Genomic DNA, 21,682 nt, shown 5'->3' with positions numbered 1-21,682 from the left:
CTAAAACAAGAACACATCATCAGCAGCGTCAAGAAATCCTCTCCCCAACCCAAATCCTCTCTCCTGGAGGTGCTGGCTACTGCAGAGCTACAGATAAGTGTCCGTTAGCACCTCGTCCATCGTTCACAGGACTTCGGTAGTTGTTCAGAATACAAACAAATGAATAGGGAGCAGGAGTAGACCATCCATCCCCTTCAGCCTGTTCCGCCATTCAATAATCATGGTTGATCTACTCGACTATCCTTCCTGCCCCTGAATAAGTCTCTCTGCAAGGAGTTACTCTGGCACTTTATATACAAGGGACAGTGCTCAGTAGGTGGGTCTGTGTTGCAGAATTTGTAGAGCCTGATGTTGCTATTGGGGGGTGGGATACAATAATAGGCACCCAGTCCTTAACAACACTGTGCACTTATACAGCATCTTCAACCTCGTTAAATGTTCCAAAGGACTTGAGGGGAGCATTATCAAACTAAATTTGACACAGCCACATCGGAGATATTTGGATGAGAGACCAAAAGCCTTGACCAAGAGAGATCTTTGAAGGGGCATTTTGAAGGAGAGAAGAAAGGGAGAGAGATTTAGGGAGGGAATTCAGAGCTTACAATCTAACCAATTGACAGCATGACAACAATGATGAAACAAAAAAAAATAGGCATGTGCATGAGACCAGAGGGGCACAGAGGGGACTACAGGCAAAGTTCCTTCTAAACTGCATCAATCAGAAATGAGCCACACAGTGAATTGGCCTCTCTGAGCCCCCTGCTGAATTCTGTCAGGGGGCAGTCTTCAATCATGTGAGTCATTGATAGGGCATACCATAGCTGCAGTCCAGGTTCTCCGAAAGGCCCCACTCTACTGGTGGTATGGTGGCACAGTGGTTAGCACAGCTGCCTCACGGCACCAGGGACCCCGGTTCAATTCCGCCTCGGGTGACTATGGAATTTGCACATTCTCCCCATGTCTGCGTGGGTTTCATCTGAGTGTTCTGGTTTCCTCCCACAGTCCAAAGATGTGCAAGTTAGGTTGATTGGTTGTGCTAAAATTGCCCCTTACTGTCAGGGGGATTTGCAGGGTAAATGAGGGTTATGGGAATAGGTCCTGGGTAGGATTGTGGTCAGTACAGACTCGATGGGCCGAATGGCCTCCTACTGTACTGTAACAATTCTATGATTCTGCCCTTGGACTCAGCATCGAGATCAACAATTTTAGATCAAGACCTCTGCCTCCATTTGTTCTCATTGAGTCAGAGTACAGAAAAGGCCCTTCGACCCATCGAGTCTGCACTGACAAACAACACTAAACCTACACTAATCTCACTTTCCAGCACTTGGCGCATAGCCTCGAATGTTATGACATTTTAAGTGCTCATCCATGTACTTTATAACAGTTGCGAAGTTTTCGACCTCTACTACCATCCCAAACAGCGCATTCCAGACTCTCACCACTCTGGGTGAAAACGTTTTCCTCAGATCCCCTCTAAATCTCCTGCCCCTCACCTTAAAATTATGCCCCCTTGTTATTGACCCTTCAGCTAAGGGAAACAGCTGCTCCCTATTCACATTGTTCATACTCCTCATAATCTTATGCACCTCAATCATGTCCTTCCCGCTCAGCCTTCTCTGCTCTAAAGAAAACATGATGTGGAGATGCCGGTGTTGGACTGGGGTGAACACAGTAAGAAGTCTCACAACACCAGGTTAAAGTCCAACAGGTTTATTTGGTAGCAAATACCATAAGCTTTCGGAGCGCTGCTCCTTCGTCAGATGGAGTGGAAATGTACTCTCAAACAGGGCACAGGGACACAAAATCAAGTCACAGAATACTGATTAGAATGCGAATCCCTACAGCCAGCCAGGTCTTAAAGGTACAGACAATGTGAGTGGAGGGAGCATTAAACACAGGTTAAAGAGATGTGTATTGTCTCCAGACAGAACAGCTAGTGAGATTCTGCAAGTCCAGGAGGCAAGCTGTGGGGGTTACTGATAATGTGACATAAATCCAACACCCCGGTTTAGGCCGTCCTCATGTGTGCGGAACTTGGCTATCAGTTTCTGCTCAGCGACTCTGCGCTGTCGTGTGTCGTGAAGGCCGCCTTGGAGAACGCTTACCTGAAGATCCAAGGCTGAATGCCCATGACCGCTGAAGTGCTCCCCCACAGGAAGAGAACAGTCTTGCCTGGTGATTGTCGAGCAGTGTTCATTCATCCGTTGTCGCAGCGTCTGCATGGTTTCCCCAATGTACCATGCCTCGGGACATCCTTTCCTGCAGCCTATCAGGTAGACAATGTTGGCCGAGTTGCAAGAGTAGGTACCGTGTACCTGGTAGATGGTGTTCTCACGTGAGATGCTGGCATCCGTGTCGATGATCCGGCACGTCTTGCAGAGGTTGCTGTGGCAGGGTTGTGTGGTGTCGTGGTCACTGTTCTCCTGAAGGCTGGGTAGTTTGCTGCGGACAATGGTCTGTTTGAGGTTGCGCGGTTGTTTGAAGGCAAGAAGTGGGGGTGTGGGGATGGCCTTGGCGAGATGTTCGTCTTCATCAATGACATGTTGAAGGCTCCAGAGGAGATGCCGTAGCTTCTCCGCTCCAGGGAAGTACTGGACGACGAAGGGTACTCTGTTCACCGTGTCCCGTGTTTGCCTTCTGAGGAAGTCGGTGCGGTATTTCGCTGTGGCGCGTCGGAACTGTTGATCGATGAGTCGAGCGCCATATCCTGTTCTTATGAGGGCATCTTTCAGCGTCTGGAGGTGTCTGTTGCGATCCTCCTCATCCGAGCAGATCCTGTGTATTCGGAGGGCTTGTCCGTAGGGGATGGCTTCTTTAACGTGTTTAGGGTGGAAGCTGGAGAAGTGGAGCATCATGAAGTTATCCGTGGGCTTGCGGTACAGTGAGGTGCTGAGGTGACCGTCCTTAATGGAGATTAAATCTCACTAGCTGTTCTGTCTGGAGACAATATACATCTCTTTAACCTGCGTTTAATGCTCCCTCCACCCACATTGTCTGTACCTTTAAGACCTGGCTGGCTGTAGGGATTCGCATTCTAATTAGTATTGTGTAACTTGATTTCTATGTCTCTGTGCACTGTTTGAGTGCACATTTCCACTCCATCTGACGAAGGGGCAGCGCTCCGAAAGCTTATGGTATTTGCTACCAAATAAACCTGTTGGACTTTAACCTGGTGTTGTGAGACTTCTTACTAAAGAAAACAACCAAAGCTTATCCAGTCTCTCCTTATAGCTCAAATTCTCCACAGGCAGCATCCTGGTTTGCCTACTGCACAGCTGACGCCACCTCCCTGGCCCTGCACTCAACCCTGGAACAACTAGATAACAAGGACACCGATGTCAGACTCCTATTTATTGACTACAACTCAGCCTTCAACATCATTATTCCCACGAAACTCATCTCCAAACTCCGTGGCCTGGGCCCGGCACCTCCCTCTGCAATTGGATCCTGAACTTCCTAACTCACAGACCACAATCAGTCAGGATAGGCAACAACACTTCCTCCACGATCATCCTCAACACTGGTGCCCCACAAGGCTCTGTTCTCAGCCCCTACTATACTTCTTATACATGAAGTAGGCCATTTTCCAAAGCCATATTTTTATTATCTCATCAATATTCACCTCATTAAACATTTTCATTTATTGGACTGATTGGCACCATTCATAACGTGCCCACAATGCAGAGGGGAACACCCGAATGGACATTCGTTTAAATCCCCCTCTGCACAGCTGAGAAACCTTTAATTCAAGTTCGATGGAAGATCCTTATTCTGCCCAGCAACAGCACGAAGCTCTGCACAGCTGAGAGACCTTTAATTTCAAAGACGACAAAAGATCCTTATTCTGCCCAGCAACAGCACGAAGCTGCATTTCAAACCGGCCCTTGGCCAGAAGATCGGGATATCTGCGAGTCAAGACCTGGCAGTGGGAAATATGGCATAACTATACTGTAAATAAAATATTATGGGAATAAAATGGCCAAGGCAGGCAAAGAAACTGAATAAACCAGGATAAAAAGAATAAAAGATTAGATTAAATCCCCCTACACACAGGACAAAATGACATTAACACTTCATCTCGCAAGCGAGAGGATAATGGGAAACACATTAAAAGACCGGGGCAAGAACAGGCAGTCCCATTAACACGGACACACACCATACAGATGCAAATTGACAAAGTCTACCAGGGAACTTCCTGACCAGATAGGCCACTTTTTAGGTATTGTAAAAATGTATGAGCAAATGTTCCCGCTCGAATTTGGATTCCGATAAATATCCAGAGTGAATGTGTAACTATTGAGATCAACGTGGCCAAGCCACTGTTTCTGAGCTGGCTACGGGGGTCTCCCTGGGATCCCAGTAATTGTACAATAAAGAAAAACGCTTTGAACCTTGCCTTGCGACTTGACCTCCTTGAATGCACTGGTACAAGGGATTTTTCCCTACAACATACACATATGACTGTGTGGCCAAATTCCCCTCCAATTCGATTTTCAAGTTTGCTGACGACACCACCGTAGTGGGACAGATCTCAAACAATGATGAGACAGAGTACAGGAATGAGATGGGGAATCTGATGAACTGGTGCAGCAACAATAATCTCTCCCTCAACGTCAACAAAATGAAGGAGATTGTCATCGACTTCAGGAAGCGTAAAGGAGAACATGCCCCTGCCTACATCAACGGGGATGAAGTAGAAAGGGTCGAGAGCTTCAAGTTTTTAGGTGTCCAGATCCTGTCCTGGTTCCCCCATGCCGATACTATAGTTGAGAAAGCCCACCAATGCCTCTACTTTCTCAGAAGACTAAGGAAATTTGGCATGTCAGCTACGACTCTCACCAACTTTTTCCGAATCACCATAGAAAGCATTCTTTCTGGCTGTATCACAGCTTGGTATGCTCCTGCTTTGCCCAAGACTGCAAGGAACTACAAAAGGTCGTGAATGTAGCACAGTCCATCACGCAAACCAGCCTCCCATCCATTGACTCTGTCTACACTTCCCGCTATCTCGGCAAAGCAGCCAGCATAATTAAGGACCCCACATAAGAACATAAGAACATAAGAAATAGGAGCAGGAGTAGGCCATCTAGCCCCTCGAGCCTGCCCCGCCATTCAATAAGATCATGGCTGATCTGACGTGGATCAGTACCACTTACCCGCCTGATCCCCATAACCCTTAATTCCCTTACCGATCAGGAATCCATCCATCCGCGCTTTAAACATATTCAGCGAGGTAGCCTCCACCACCTCAGTGGGCAGAGAATTCCAGAGATTCACCACCCTCTGGGAGAAGAAGTTCCTCCTCAACTCTGTCTTAAACCGACCCCCCTTTATTTTGAGGCTGTGTCCTCTAGTTTTAACTTCCTTACTAAGTGGAAAGAATCTCTCCGCCTCCACCCTATCCAGCCCCCGCATTATCTTATAAGTCTCCATAAGATCCCCCCTCATCCTTCTAAACTCCAACGAGTACAAACCCAATCTCCTCAGCCTCTCCTCATAATCCAAACCCCTCATCTCCGGTATCAACCTGGTGAACCTTCTCTGCACTCCCTCCAATGCCAATATATCCTTCCTCATATAAGGGGACCAATACTGCACACAGTATTCCAGCTGCGGCCTCACCAATGCCCTGTACAGGTGCATCAAGACATCCCTGCTTTTATATTCTATCCCCCTCGCAATATAGGCCAACATCCCATTTGCCGCCTTGATCACCTGTTGTACCTGCAGACTGGGCTTTTGCGTCTCATGCACAAGGACCCCCAGGTCCCTTTGCACGGTAGCATGTTTTAATTTGTTTCCATTGAGATAGTAATCCAATTTGTTATTATTTCCTCCAAAGTGTATAACCTCGCATTTCTCAACGTTATACTCCATTTGCCATATCCTCGCCCACTCACTCAGCCTGTCCAAATCTCTCTGCAGATCTTCTCCGTCCTCCACACGATTCACTTTTCCACTTATCTTTGTGTCGTCTGCAAACTTCGTTACCCTACACTCCGTCCCCTCCTCCAGATCATCTATATAAATGGTAAACAGTTGCGGCCCGAGTACCGATCCCTGCGGCACGCCACTAGTTACCTTCCTCCAACCGGAAAAACACCCATTTATTCCGACTCTTTGCTTCCTGTCGGATAGCCAGTCCCCAATCCACTTTAACACACTACCCCCAACTCCGTGTGCCCTAATCTTCTTCAGCAGCCTTTTATGGGGCACCTTATCAAACACATGCTATCACATCCTTCCTATATAGTGAGGTGACCAGAACTGCACACAGTATCATAGAATCATAGAATCCCTACAGTACAGAAAGAAGCCATCTGGCCCATCGAGTTTGCACCGACCACAATCCCACCCAGGCCCGACCCCCATATCCCTACACATTTACCCGCTAATCCCTCTAACCTACGCATCTCAAGAAACTAAGGGGCAATTTTAGTACGGCCAATCAACCTAATCCGCACATCTTTGGACTGTGGGAGGAAACCGGAGCACCCGGAGGAAACCCACGCAGACACGAGGAGGCACAGTACTCCAGCTTTGGCCTAACCAATGTTCTGTACAGCTCCCGGCTCTTATAATCTGTGCCACAACTGAAAGTGTCCCAAATACCCGATTAACCTGGACTGCCACATTCCAGGATCTGTGGACAAGCACCCCAAGATTCCTCTGTTCCTCTGAGCTTCCAAGTGTCCTGCCATTCATTAAATACTCCCTTGTCTTGTTACTCCTTTCAAAGTGCATTACCTCGCACTTATTGGCGTTAAATACCATCTGCCACTGCTCTGCCCATTTGACCAACTCATCTATATCTTCCTGTAACCCAAGGGCTTCTTCTTCACTATTAACCATCCTAACTATCTTGGTGTCATCTGCAAACTTACTTATCATGCCCCCCACATTCTCATCTATATCATTTATATATACATATATCATGAACAATAATGGTCCCAGCACTGATCCCTGTGGTTCAGCATTCGACACCGGCCTCCAGTCACACGAACAGCCTTCCAACACCACCCTCTGTCTCCTACCACTAACCAGGTTTGGATTCATCCTGCCAAGTTACCCTGGATTTTACCTTCTTTATCAGTCTCCACATGGGAACTTGTCAAAGGCTTTGTTGAAATCCATATAAACTACAACAACTGCACTATCCTCATCCACACACTCAATCACATTTTCCAAAAATTCTATCAACTTTGTTAGGCATGACCTCCCTCTGACAAAGCCATGCTGACTATCCCTGATCAAACCTTGCCTCTCCAAGAAGAGATTAATTCTCTGCTTCAGAATTTTTTCCAATAGTTCCCATACCACTGACGTGAGACCCACTGGTCTATAATCCCCTGGTTCATCACTACCCTTCTTGAAAAGTGGAATCATATCAGCTGTCCTGCAGTCTTCTGGCACCTCCTCTGTGTGGAGATGCCGGCGTTGGACTGGGGTAAGCACAGTAAGAAGTCTCACAACACCAGGTTAAAGTCCAATAGGTTTATTTGGTAGCACAAGCTTTCGGAGAGTTGCTCCTTCTTCAGGTGAGTGAATAGTTCTTCAACTCTTCACTCACCTGAAGAAGGAACGACACTCCGAAAGCTTGTGCTACCAAATAAACCTGTTGGACTTTAACCTGGTGTTGTGAGACTTCTTATCTCCTCTGTAACCAGAGAGGAATTAAAAATTTGGGTCAGAGTCCCTGCAATTTCCTGCCTTGTCTCCCACAGCAACCTGCAATACAACTCATTGGTCCTGGCAATTAGTACACTTTTAAGCCCTCCAAAATCTCCAATATCTCCTCACTCCCTCCGTCAAACTGTTCTAGAACCTCACAGCCCCTCTCCCCAAATTTTGTACGTTTATGTTCCTCCACCCGAGTGAAGACGGAGGTGAAATACTCATTCTACCAATGTCCTTCAGCTCCACACACAGAATGCCTCCTTGGTCCTTATTGGGCCCTACTCTTTCCCTGGTTATCTTCTTCCCCTTAATATACTTAGAAACATAGAAACAAAGAAAACTACAGCACAAAACAGGCCCTTCGGCCCCACAAGTTGTGCCGAACATATCCCTACCTTTTAGGCCTATCTATAACCCTCCATCCTATTAAGTCCCATGTACTCATCCAGGAGTCTCTTAAAACACCCTATTGAGTTTGCCTCCACCACAACTGACGGCAGCCGATTCCACTCACCCACCACTCTCTGTGTGGAAAAACTTCCCCCTAACATTTCCCTTGTACCCACCCCCCAGCACCTTAAACCTGTGTCCTCTCGTAGCAGCCATTTCCACCCTGGGAAAAAGCCTCTGAGAGTCCACCCGATCTATGCCTCTCAACATCTTATATACCTCGATTAGGTCTCCTTTCATCCTACGTCTCTCCAAGGAGAAAAGACTGAGCTCCCTCAGCTTATCCTCATAAGGCATGCCACTCAATCCAGGCAACATCCTTGTAAATCTCCTCTGCACCCTTTCAATCTTTTCCACATCCTTCCTGTAATGAGGCGACCAGAACTGAGTACAGTACTCCAAGTGGGGTCTGACGAGGGTCTTATATAGCTGCATCATTATCCCCGGACTCCTAAACTCAATCCCTCTATAATACTTATAGAATACTTTGGGGTTCTCCCTGTTCTTACCTGCCAGTGCTTTTTCATGCCCTCTCTTTGCTCTCTAATTGCTTTCTTAACTTCCCCCCTGCACTTTCTATACTCCACTGAGGCCTCTGCTGATTTGTTCCCTTTGGACCTGCTAAAAGTCTCTCTTTTCTTTCTTTTCCAATTCCGAATTTACTGGACATCCAGGGTTCTCTGGGCTTGTTGCTCCTATGTTTCACCCTATAAGGTACATGTCGGGCCTATACTCTCCCCATTTCCTTTTAGAAAGCCCCCCCACTGCTGTGCTGTACATTTTCCCACAAGAAGCTGTTCCCAGTCAACTCTGGCCAGAGCCTGCCTTATTCTAATAAAATCTGCCTTCTCCAATCCAAAGCCGTTTTTTGCAGACCATCTTTTTCCTTTTCCATAACAAACTTAAATCGTACTGTGCTGTGGTCACCCACACTAAAATGCTCCCCCACCGCCACCTTAATTATCTGTCTGGCTTCGTTCCCCAGAATTAGATGCAGCGCTACGTACGACGTCCATTGTTGGACCTTCTATATACTGACATTACAAGCTCTCCCGAATACATTTCATGCAATCTGCCCCCTCTAAACTCATCTATAACCCTCCTAGTATTAAAGTAGAGGCCATCCAGCCTCGCCTTACTCTCTTGGAACTCAACATGGCTAAACTCCCTCTGTCTGGTTCCTTATGCTGTGTCCCTATTGTATGAATGCTGTGTCTCCTCCCCCTGCTAAACTAGTTTAAACTCCTCCCAACAGCACTGGCAAAACCACCCACGCTGCCCCTGACTCCAAAAAAAATCCTTTCCATACTATGGAAAAAATGACCCCAACCCACTAACAAAGCCCACCCCTACACTCCCACTCTCAAGATGCTCTCTGCTACAAATAACTCCCATTCACAAATACTACCTCTTCCCCAAACACACCCATTCACAAGATGCCTTCATCTTTGACATACACCTCCTCATGGGGCTCCATGGCTAATGTTGCTTTACAATGCTCCTGTGGAAGACCTTAGTGGTCACTAAAGTGAAGGTGCTGTATAAAGACAAATTGTTGTTGCAGCAGGAAGTTATATATTTTGGCTGCTTTAATGTTGCCTGCCTGGTGCCGACTTGTACACATTGCGGCCTTGACAACTACAGGAATATTTCTCCAGGTTAGTCAGCTGTCCTTTCTGGAGAACTGACAGTTTGTCTCAACATTGCACATGGCGTTTGCACAGTATAAGTTGTTCACAAGTCACGATTATAACCATGGCAACAGCGTTTTGGTCAAACGGTGGCACAATGGTTAACACTGCTACCTCACTGCGCCAGGGATCCAGATTCAATTCCCAGCTTGGGTCACTGTCTGTGTGGAGTTTGCACGTTCTTCCCGTGACTGTGTGGGTTTCCTCCGGGTGCTCCAATTTCCTCCCACAGTCCGAAAGACGTGCCGGTTAGGTGCATTGGCCATGCTAAATTCTCCCTCGGTGTACCTGAACTGGCCGGAGTGTGGTGACTAGGGGATTTTCACAGTAACTTCATTGCAGTGTTAATGTAAGCTTATTTATTGGTGACAACCAAGAAACAAATTTTAAACATACTTCAGTAAAATGTACACTCACAGAGTGCAAGTACAGGCACATCACATGTAAATTTACTTAAAACATCTGCCAGGTTCAGTAACCTAGGCAGCAAAGCATTCACAATGTTCACAAATACTTGCTTTGCGTCTGATCAGCTTATCAAACACTCAAAGTAATTAAAGTTCAACATTATGATCACGTGTTCAATGGCAGTGTCTATGACAACAGCACCACTGAACATACGAATTAGGAGTAGGCCACTTGGCCCCTCTAGCTGCTCCCCCATTCACTAAGATCGGGGCTGATCTGATTGTAACCTCAACCCCACATTCCTGCTGACTAACCTTTCAGCCTCTTGTTAATCAAGAATCTATCACATTCTGCTTTAAAAATATTCAAAGACTCTGCTTCCACAGTCTTCCGAGGAAGAGAGATCCAGAGACTCTCGACCCGCTTGGAGAAAACATTTCTCCTTATCTCTGTCTTAAATGAGCAATCCTTTATTCTTAAATAGTGACCCCCTAGTTCAAGCTTCTCTGACAAGAGGAAATATCCTCCCTGTCAATATCCCTTAAGGATCTTCAACATTTGATTAAGTTGCCTTTTACTCTTAACTAGTGGGAACAAACCTAACCTCCCCAAACTTTCCTCTTAAGACAACCTGTCCATTCTGGGTTTTAATCCAGTAAAACTTCTCTGAGCTGCTTTGAACAAATTTACAGCTTTCTTGAAATAAGGAGACCAGTACTGTACACAATGTTCCATCCTTTTGTGATCTCACTAATGCTCTGCAGATCTGAAGCATAGCTCCACTACTTTTGTAATCAATTCCCTTCACAATAAATAATAAAATTCCAGCTATTCATTAATTCTATTAATGTTCTGGGGACCAAGGTTCAAATCCTGTCATGGCAGATAGTGGAATTTGAATTCAATTTTTAAAAATCTGGAATTAAGAATCTACTGATGACCATGAAACCATTGTGGATTGTCGGAAAAGCCCATCTGGTTCACTAATCCCCTTTCGGGAAGGAAATCTGCCGTCCTTACCTAGTCTGGCCTACATGTGACTCCAGAGTCACAGCAATGTGGTTGACTCTCAACTGCCCTCCAAGGGCAACTAGGGATGGGCAATAAATGCTGGCCAGCCAGTGGTGCCCATGTCCCCCAAATGAATTTTTAAAAAGTGTTCTTAATTACTTGCTGCACCTTTATATATCAGCCTTTTGTGATTCAAGTTCTATGACATCCAGATCCTTCTACATCTGAGTACTGTATTAACATAATAAAATGTTCTAGTAGTTTCACAGCAGAGTTACAAAACAAGGTTTGGCACCAAGCCACATAAGGAGATATTGAGGCAGATGACCAAAAGCTTGGTCAAAGAAATAGATTTCAAAGAGCGTGTCAAAAGAAGAAAGAGAGATCATAGAAATCATAGAAACCCTACAGTGCAGAAGGAGGCCATTCGGCCCATCGAGTCTGCACCGACCACAATCCCACCCAGGCCCTACCCCCACATATTTACCCGCTAATCCCTCTAACCTACACATCCCAGGACTCTAAGGGGCAATTTTTTTTTTAACCTGGCCAATCAACCTAACCCGCACATCTTTGGACTGTGGGAGGAAACCGGAGCACCCGGAGGAAACCCATGCAGACACGAGGAGAATGTGCAAACTCCACACAGACAGTGACCCGAGCCGGGAATCGAACCCGGGACCCCGGAGCTGTGAAGCAGCAGTGCTAACCACTGTGCTACCGTGCCGCCCACAAAGCTCCGCCCGAACAGGGACTTGAACCCTGGACCCTCAGATTAAAAGTCTGATGCAGAGATTTAGTGAGGAAATTCCTGAGATTGGGTCTCAGTAACTGAAGGGACAGCCACCAATGATGGAACGATTAACAACAGCGACACTCAAGAAGTCGGGATTTTGATTCGATTGGTCACATGTATTGGTATACAGTGAAAAGTATCGTTTCTTGCGCACTATACAGACAAAGCAGACTGTACATAGGGAAAGAAAGGAGAGAGTGCAAAATGTAGTGTTACAGTCATAATTAAAGCATTGTTGGAAAGTTTAAGAGAGTTAGAATAAAGTTTTAGAAGCATAGAATGAGAGTAAAAGGAAGAATTAGAGGGTATGCTGGGCACAGCTTGCAAGAAGTCACCTCGCTCCGGCACTATCTTGGAATTGGGTCTGGCCGATTAGAGGAGCGCAGAGATCTTAGGGGGGCTGTGGAAATGGAGGTGATTACAGAGGTGGGGAGGAGCAAGGCCATGGTGGGATTTGAAAATAAAGTTGAGAATTTCAAAGTTGAGGCATTACCCAACTGAAAGCCAGTCATCAGGAGTGAGAGGTGAACAGGAGTAACAGCAGAGTTTGAATCACCTCAACTTTATGGAGGGGATTACTAAAATGTTATTCATTAATTAGCTATACCTAGATTTCCAGTGAGTCACTTATGCCTGGTGACAGCTGAACTAGGCAACACTGGTTTACAGATGTAACACCATGCACAGCGATTTAGATAGCTGCAGATAATCTGCTGATGTTAACGTTCACTGCTGTTGATATTCACAGCCTGCCATTCAGCCAAAGTCAGCATCCCCATCATATTCCCAGCCTATTTCTCAGGGGAGGATCTTGAGGAGGCTTTCACTCATTGTTAAGACTGACTTGTACAGGCATACAGCCATTTCTCGTTAGAGGGGTCAGTTTTTGTTCAAAGCGTGCAAGAAGGTTTTTTGACTCAGTATGTAGACAGGCCAACTAGAGGTGAGGCTATATTGGATCTGGTGCTGGGAAATGAGCCAGACCAGGTGCTAGACTTGGAAGTTGGTGTGCATTTTGGTGATAGTGACCACAATTCGGTTACGTTCACCTTAGTGATGGAAAGGGATAGGCATGAACCTCGGGCCAATGGTTTTAGCTGGGGGAAGGGTAATTATGAGGCTATTAGGAGAGAATTAGGAAACATAGGTTGGACTAGGAGATTACAGGGACTGGGAACGTCCGACATGTGGAGTTTTTTCAAGGAGCAGCTACTGCGAGTCTGTGATAGGTATGTCCCTGTCAGGCAAGGAGGAATTGGTAGGGCTAGGGAACCGTGGTGCACCAAAAAAGTTTCTTTGTTGGTTAAAAAGAAAAAGGAGGCTTATGTTCGGATGAGACGTGAGCACTCGGGTAGTGCACTAGAAAGCTTTAGATTGGCTAAGAGGGAGTTGAAGAGCGAGCTTAGAAGGGCTAAAAGGGGACATGAGAAGACTTTGGCGGATAGGGTTAAAGAGAATCCTAAGGCGTTCTATAGGTATGTCAAGAACAGAAGGTTGGTTAGGGCAAGTTTAGGGCCAGTTATAGATGGCAGAGGGAAGTTATGTGTGGAACCGGAGGAGATTGGTGAAGCATTGAACCAATATTTCTCTTCGGTGTTCACGCAAGGGGACATGAATATAGCTGAGGAGGACACTGGGTTGCAAGGGAGTAGAATAGACAGTATTACAGTTGATAATGAGGATGTGCAGGATATTCTGGAGGGTCTGAAAATAGATAAATCCCCTGGTCCGGATGGGATTTATCCAAGGATTCTCTGGGAGGCAAGAGAAGTGATTGCAGAGCCTCTGGCTCTGATCTTCAGGTCGTCGTTGGCCTCTGGTATAGTACCAGAAGATTGGAGGTTAGCGAATGTTGTCCCATTGTTTAAGAAGGGGAACAGAGATTTCCTCGGGAATTATAGACCGGTGAGTCTCACTTCTGTTGTCGGCAAGATGTTGGAAAAAATTATAAGGGATAGGATTTATAGTTATTTGGAGAGTAATGAATTGATAGGTGATAGTCAGCATGGTTTTGTGGCAGGTAGGTCGTGCCTTACTAACCTTATTGAGTTTTTTGAGAAAGTGACCAAGGAGGTGGATGGGGGCAAGGCAGTGGACGTGGTATATATGGATTTTAGTAAGGCGTTTGATAAGGTTCACCATGGTAGGCTTCTGCAGAAAATGCAGATGTATGGGATTGGGGGTGATCTAGGAAATTGGATCAGGAATTGGCTAGCGGATAGGAAACAGAGGGTGGTGGTTGATAGTAAATATTCATCATGGAGTGCGGTTACAAGTGGTGTACCTCAGGGATCTGTTTTGGGGCCACTGCTGTTTGTAATATTTATTGATGATCTGGATGAGGGTATAGTTGGGTGGATTAGCAAATTTGCTGATGACACCAAAGTCGGTGGTGTGGTAGACAGTGAGGAAGGGTGTCGTAGTTTGCAGGAAGACTTAGACAGGTTGCAAAGTTGGGCCGAGAGGTGGCGGATGGAGTTTAATGCGGAGAAGTGTGAGGTAATTCACTTTGGTAGGAATAACAGATGTGTTGAGTATAGGGCTAACGGGAGGACTTTGAATAGTGTGGAGGAGCAGAGGGATCTAGGTGTATGTGTGCATAGATCCCTGAAAGTTGGGAATCAAGTAGATAAGGTTGTTAAGAAGGCATATGGTGTCTTGGCGTTTATTGGTAGGGGGATTGAATTTAGGAGTCGTAGCGTTATGTTGCAACTGTACACAACTCTGGTGCGGCCGCACTTGGAGTACTGTGTGCAGTTCTGGTCCCCACATTACAGGAAGGATGTGGAGGCTTTGGAGAGGGTGCAGAGGAGGTTTACCAGGATGTTGCCTGGTATGGAGGGGAGATCCTATGAGGAGAGGCTGAGGGATTTGGGATTGTTTTCGCTGGAAAGGCGGCGGCTAAGAGGGGATCTTATTGAAACATATAAGATGATTAGAGGTTTAGATAGGGTGGATAGTGATAGCCTTTTTCCTCTGATGGAGAAATCCAGCACGAGGGGGCATGGCTTTAAATTGAGGGGGGGTAGTTATAGAACCGATGTCAGGGGTAGGTTCTTTACCCAGAGGGTGGTGAGGGATTGGAATGCCCTGCCAGCATCAGTAGTAAATGCGCCTAGTTTGGGGGCGTTTAAGAGATCCGTAGATAGGTTCATGGACGAAAAGAAATTGGTTTAGGTTGGAGGGTCACAGTTTTTTTTTTAAACTGGTCGGTGCAACATCGTGGGCCGAAGGGCCTGTTCTGCGCTGTAGTGTTCTATGTTCTATGTTCTATGTTCTTTCCTGAAAGGGAATATGGTTTGGATAGCAAACGAGTTATCAAGATGCCAGTTTAGTAATGCAAGAGCAAATCAGGCTGAATTTAAAAAATGCAAAGAAACTTAAAACTGACCAATGAACCTGGACAGGTGTCAGATCTCTCAGTGGGAGAGCATCTTGGGGATAGCGATCATAACTCTATCTCCTTTATGCTTGCATTGGAAAAAGAGAGGATCAGGCAAGCTAGGAAAGCGTTTACATGGAGTAAGGGGAAATATGAAGACATAAGGCAGCAAATTAGAGTAGTAAATTGGAAGGAGGTATTCTTGGGGAAATGTACCGAAGAGAGTTGCAGTTTTTCAAGGAATGTCTGTCTAGAGTTCTACAGGACAACATTCCGAGCAGACAGGGAGGTGTTGGTAGGTTAAAGGAACTGTGGTGCACGAAAACTGTGCGGGACCGAGTCGCGAAGAAAAGGAAAGCGTACAAAAGGTTCAGAGAGCTTGGCGAAGATAGGGATCTAGATGAGTATACAGCTTGTAGGAAGGGACTAAAGAAGGAAATTAGGAGAGCCAGAAGGGGTCACGAGAAGGCCTTGGCAGGTAGGATTAAGGAGAACCCTAAGGTGTTCTATAAATATGTGAAGAGTAAAAGGATGAGACGTGATGGAATAGGGCCTATAAAAGGTGAAGGTGGGAAAGTCTGTACGGAACCAGTAGAAATGGCAGAGGTGCTTAATGAGTATTTTGCCTCGGTTTTCACAGAGGAAAAGGACCTGGGTGGATGTACTGCAGGCTTGCGGTGGACTGAAAAGATTGAGTATGTAGACTTTAAGAGGTTGTGCTGGAATCTTTGAATGGCATCAAGATAGATAAGTCGCCGGGTCCAGATGGGATGTACCCCAGGTTACTGTGGGAGGCAAGGGAAGAGATTGCAGAGCCTCTGGCGATGATCTTTGCGTCGTCGATGGAGACGGGAGAGGTGCCGGAGGATTGCGGATGTGGTTCCTATTTTCAAGAAGGGGAATAGGGATAGTCCAGGAAATTACCGACCAGTGAGTCTAACCTCAGTGGTTGGTAAGCTGATGGAGAAGATCCTGAGGGACAGGATTTATGAGCATTTAGAGAGGTTTAGTATGCTCAAGAAAACTCAGCACGGCTTTGTCAAAGGCAGATCGTGCCTTACGAGCCTGGTGGAGTTCTTCGAAAATGTGACTAAACACATTGACGAAGGGAAAGTGGTAGATGTGGTTTATATGGATTTTAGCAAGGCGTTCGATAAGGTCCCCCATGCAAGGCTTCTAGAAAAAGTGAGAGGGCATGGGATCCAAGGTGCTGCTGCCCTGTGGATCCAGAACTGGCTTGCCCAAAGGAGGCAGAGAGTGGGTATAGATGGGTCTTTTTCTAAATGGAGGTCGTTCACCAGTGGTGTGCCCAGGGATCTGTTCTGGGACCCTTGCTGTTTGTCATTTTCATAAATGACCTGGATGAGGAAGTGGAGGGATGGGTTGGTAAGTTTGCCGACGACACGAAGGTTGGTGGGGTTGTGGATAGTCTGGAGGGATGTCAGAAGTTACAGAGGGACATAGATAGGATGCAAGACTGGGCGGAGAAGTGGCAGATGGACTTCAACCCAGATAAATGCGTAGTGGTCCATTTTGGCAGGTCAAATGGGATGAAGGAGTACAATATTAAGGGAAAGACTCTTAGTACTGTAAAGGATCAGAAAGACCTTGGGGTCTGGGTCCATAGGACTCTAAAATCGGCTCCGCAGGTGATTAAGGCGGCGTATGGAGTATTGGCCTTTATCAATCGAGGGATTGAGTTTAGGAGTCCGGGGATAATGATGCAGCTATACAAGACCCTCGTCAGACCCCACTTGGAGTACTGTGCTCAGTTCTGGTCACCTCATTACAGGAAGGATGTGGAAATGATTGAAAGGGTGCAGAGGAGATTTACAAGGATGTTGCCTGGATTGAGTGGCATGCCTTATGAGGATAGGCTGAGGGAGCTCAGTCTTTTCTCCTTGGAGAGACGTAGGATGAGAGGAGACCTAATCGAGGTATATAAGATGTTGAGAGGCATAGATCGGGTGGACTCTCAGAGGCTTTTTCCCAGGGTGGAAACGGCTGCTACGTGAGGACACAGGTTTAAGGTGCTGGGGGGTAGGTACAGGGGAAATGTTAGGGGGAAGTTTTTCACACAGAGGGTGGTGGGCGAGTGGAATCGGCTGCCGTCAGTGGTGATGGAGGCAAACTCAATAGGGTCTTTTAAGAGACTCCTGGATGGGTACATGGGACTTAATAGGATGGAGGGTTATAGGTAGGCCTAGAAGGTAGGGATATGTTCGGCACAACTTGTGGGGCCGAAGGGCCTGTTTGTGCTGTAGTTTTTCTATGTTTCTAAAAGGAAATGAGAGGCAAAGACACAGTATGTGTCATTTGTTCTTTATGTGAATAGATTGATGGCTGACATAAAAGAGAATTCAAAGATTTTGTACAGACATAGTAACAGAAAAAGTAAACTTGGAATATAGTGTTCAATTCTGGTCACCACACCACCAAAAGGATGTGGAGGCTTTGGAGAGGGTACAGAAAAGATTTACCAGGATGTTGCCTGGTATGGAGGGCATTAGCTATGAGGAGAGGTTGGAGAAACTTGGTTTGTTCTCACTGGAACGACGGAGGTTGAGGGTTGACCTAGAATCATAGAATACCTACAGTGCAGAAGGAAGCCATTTGGCCCATCGAGTCTGCACCGACCACAATCCCACACGACCTTATTACCACAACCCCACATATTTACCCTGCCAATCCCCTGACATTAGGGTCAATTGAACATTGCCAATCAACCTAACCCGCACATCTTCTACAAGATTATGAGAGGCATGAACAGAGTGGATAGTCAGAAGCTTTTTCCCAGGGTGGAAGAGTCAATTACTAGGGGGCATAGGTTTAAGGTGCAAGGGGCAAGGTTTAAAAGAGATGTACGAGGCAAGTCTTTTACACAGAGAGTAGTAGGTGCCTGGAACTCGTTGCCAGGGGAGGTAGTGGAAGCAGATACGACAGTGAATTTTAAGGGGCGTCTGGACAAATACATGAATAGAAACCATAGAAACCCTACAGTGCAGAAAGAGGCCATTTGGCCCATCGAGTCTGCACCGACCACAATCCCACCCAGGGCCCTACCCCCATATCCCTACATATTTACCCACTAATCCCTCTAACCTACGCATCTCAGGACACTAAGGGGCAATTTTAGCATGGCCAATCAACCTAACCCGCACATCTTTGGACTGTGGGAGGAAACGGGAGCACCCAGAGCAACCCACGCAGACACGAGGAGAATGTGCAAACTCCACACAGACAGAGAATAGGATGGGAATAGAGGGATATGGTCCCCGGAAGGGTAGGGGGTTTTAGTTCAGTCAGGCAGCATGGTCGGTGCAGGCTTGGAGAGCCAAAGGCCTGTTCCTGTGCTGTAATTTTTTTTGTTCTTTGTAAGAAAATTATGTAGCCACTTGTATAGACCGAAATGGAGGCAAAGACATGGCTGAAGAACTGAGTAAGTGCTTTGCATCAGAGTTTGCCAAAGAAATTAGTTATGCTAAACCTATGGTAAATAAGTTATTCGGACAGTTAATGAGATAAAGACTGCTCAAAGATTTCGCAGTATTTAGAGTGGATGAATCACCAGTCCAGATAAGATGCTTCCTAAGTTAAGGTAGAAACTGCGGAAGTGCTGGCCACAATCTTCCATAGCTCCTTAAATACAGGAGTGGTGGCAAAGAACAGAAGAGAGTCACTAGAACACTTCTAGGGATGAGGGATTCCAGTTGTTTGCATCTCCTCTCATTACTTCAGGGAGTGAGAAATGCAAAGTAAGCAGTTTTACTGGGACACGACCATAGGCAAGGAACGTCCAACATGGTGAAACAACATGAGAATTGTTCATGATGCTAATGAGGGAATTAAAACTGCAACTCAGCTGATCATACAAAACACTGAACACATCAGGAAACGGTAAGCTTTATAAACTGTTACCTCTCAGAATGAGACAGTCAGACACAGGACAGAGCCACACTTGATCCCTGGTCTGTGAGAGCTGGTTGTTCTTAATGTGGGCAGCAGTACAGCTACAATAGAACTGAAGGGTCCAAAACTAAGGGATCCAAAGAAACAGTTCACCACGAGTACAGGCCCCTGTCCAGGGAACGATGTATCACCCCTCCCCCACCAGGCCCCCCTCGCCTCCTCTCAGAAGTCCACTCCTGCTTATGAAGCTAGTCAACAACTGTAATTGGATGCAGCTGAACTGAGCAACTAGCAAAGTGTCTGCAGGAACCGAATGTTTCTGATCACAAGCCACGCCACACAATAGAACTGAACAATCCCATTGTACTTTATACATTACACAATACTGGGTGAAATGGGTCAAATGTACAAACGCTATAAACACATCTTACTGACAAGTTATAAAATTAAATGTCAAGCAAAGAGCAACACAAAAGGTTAAAATTCAAACCTTACAGACAAAAGACAGGAATTCACTGTCCACAACATATTCAAAAACTCAGTAAGAGCTCTCCAGAATATTGTGCAAAAATAAAGTTTGGACAGAGGCAGCAGGTTCAATATGTAAACCAGTGAATGTATAACTTAGAATGCAATAGCAACTATTTCACATGAATAAATATCAAACTAATCTGTCAGGCAGTACAGTAGAGACAAACGGCGGGATTCTCTAATCCTATCAGTTGCCGGGACCAGAAACTCAACACCAAAGATGTTAGAACAACTTCAAACACAGGTAGCAGCCAGAGTGGGAATCAGAGCAGGCTTAAGGAGCCGAGGTCAATGGCTCTGCCTCCTGTAGGGGTAATGCACAAAAGGGCAATCAGAAGATGCCAGGGTACAACAGAGGAGGTGAGGCTAGGGGACGTTGTGGAAGCGGTTGGACTGGCTGCAAGAGGGGGAGGAGGAGCTCGAAATTTAACGTTCAGGGCCTGTTTATTCAACCCCTCAAACCCTGTTCCATATTTCCACTCCCCACCACATCACCCTTACACGGCCCACTCTAAATCGGTGCGGCACAGTGGTTAGCACTGCTGCTAGCTCCAGGGTCCCGGGTTCGATTCCCGGCTTGGGTCATTATCTGTGTGGAGTTTGCACATTCTCCTCGTGTCTGCGTGGGTTTCCTCCGGGTGCTCCGGTTTCCTCCCACAATCCAAAGATGTGCGGGTTAGGTTGATTGGCCAGGTTAAAAAATTGCCCCTTAGAGTCCTGGGATGTGTAGGTTAGAGGGATTAGCGGGTAAATATGTGGGGGTAGGGCCTGGGTGGGATTGTGGTCGGTGCAGACTCGATGGGCCGAATGGCCTCCTTCTGCACTGTAGGGTTTCTATGATTTCTATGGAGTCGGCACGTTCTCCCCGTGTCTGTGAGAGTTTCCTCCGGGTGCACCAGTTTTCTCCCATGGTCCAAAAATGTGTGGGTTTGCTAAATTCTCCCTCAGTGTACCTGAACATGCAACCGAGTGTGGCGACTGGGAGATTTTCACCATAACTTCATTGCAGTATTAATGCAAGCCTACTTGTGACACTAATAAATAAACTGTAAATCTTAAAGGTTGAATTCCCCACCCCACAGGAAATAGGTTCACTCTATCTACCCTATCCAACCCTTTAATCATCTTAAATGCCTCAATTAGACCATCTATTAATATTCTATAGTCAAGAAACCTGTTCTCATAATGTAAGCCTTTGTGCCATTCGACTAGTCTGTCTGTCCAAGGCTAAAAATATATCTTATGTAAATAAATTACAGTTATAAGATTTATAAAATGTATATATCTTTCCTGAGGTGCGGTGCCCAGAGCAGTGCGACACCAGATGGTGTCTAACGAAAGCTGTGTAGCTGGAAATTAACTTTCTCCCATTTATATTCCAGTTCTATTTGGAAAAAAAGACCTGTATTTATATAGTGCCTTACAGGACCACCAAATCTCTCAGAACGCTTTACAACCAATGAGGTTACAATGTGTTCAGCAAATTCCCACAAACATCAATGTGATAGCAATTGGCCATGTTTCGTGATGTTGATTGAGGGATAGATATTGGTCAGTAGAGCAGTAAGAAGTCCCCGGGATTTCTTTAAAATAGTGCCATGAAAAATCTTTTACCTCCACTCGAAAGGGCCGATGGGGCCTCTGTTTAACATTGCACCCAAAAGGCTCTAGCAGTTCAGCACTCCCTTAGTACATGCTCAAGTCCATGAGCGGGACATCAAACCACAACTTTTTTTACTTAAAAACCAGAGTGCTACCAACTGAATTACAATGGGCACATAATGATAACGACAAGTATTCCATTACCCGATCTAATTATTTTTT

General features: G+C 46.1%; 1 protein-coding gene across 9 annotated transcripts in view; it reads right to left on the bottom strand.

The window, feature by feature from the left end:
* The window catches only part of LOC144502604 (TNF receptor-associated factor 2-like), a 109,740-nt gene that overhangs the window by 64,726 nt on the left and 23,332 nt on the right, over positions 1–21,682 (bottom strand). The window lies entirely within an intron of this gene.

The sequence above is a fragment of the Mustelus asterias genome, chromosome 13 (assembly GCF_964213995.1).
Source record: "Mustelus asterias chromosome 13, sMusAst1.hap1.1, whole genome shotgun sequence".
NCBI classification, from domain to species: Eukaryota; Metazoa; Chordata; class Chondrichthyes; order Carcharhiniformes; family Triakidae; genus Mustelus; species Mustelus asterias.
This window is presented reverse-complemented; position numbering and strand designations above follow the sequence as displayed.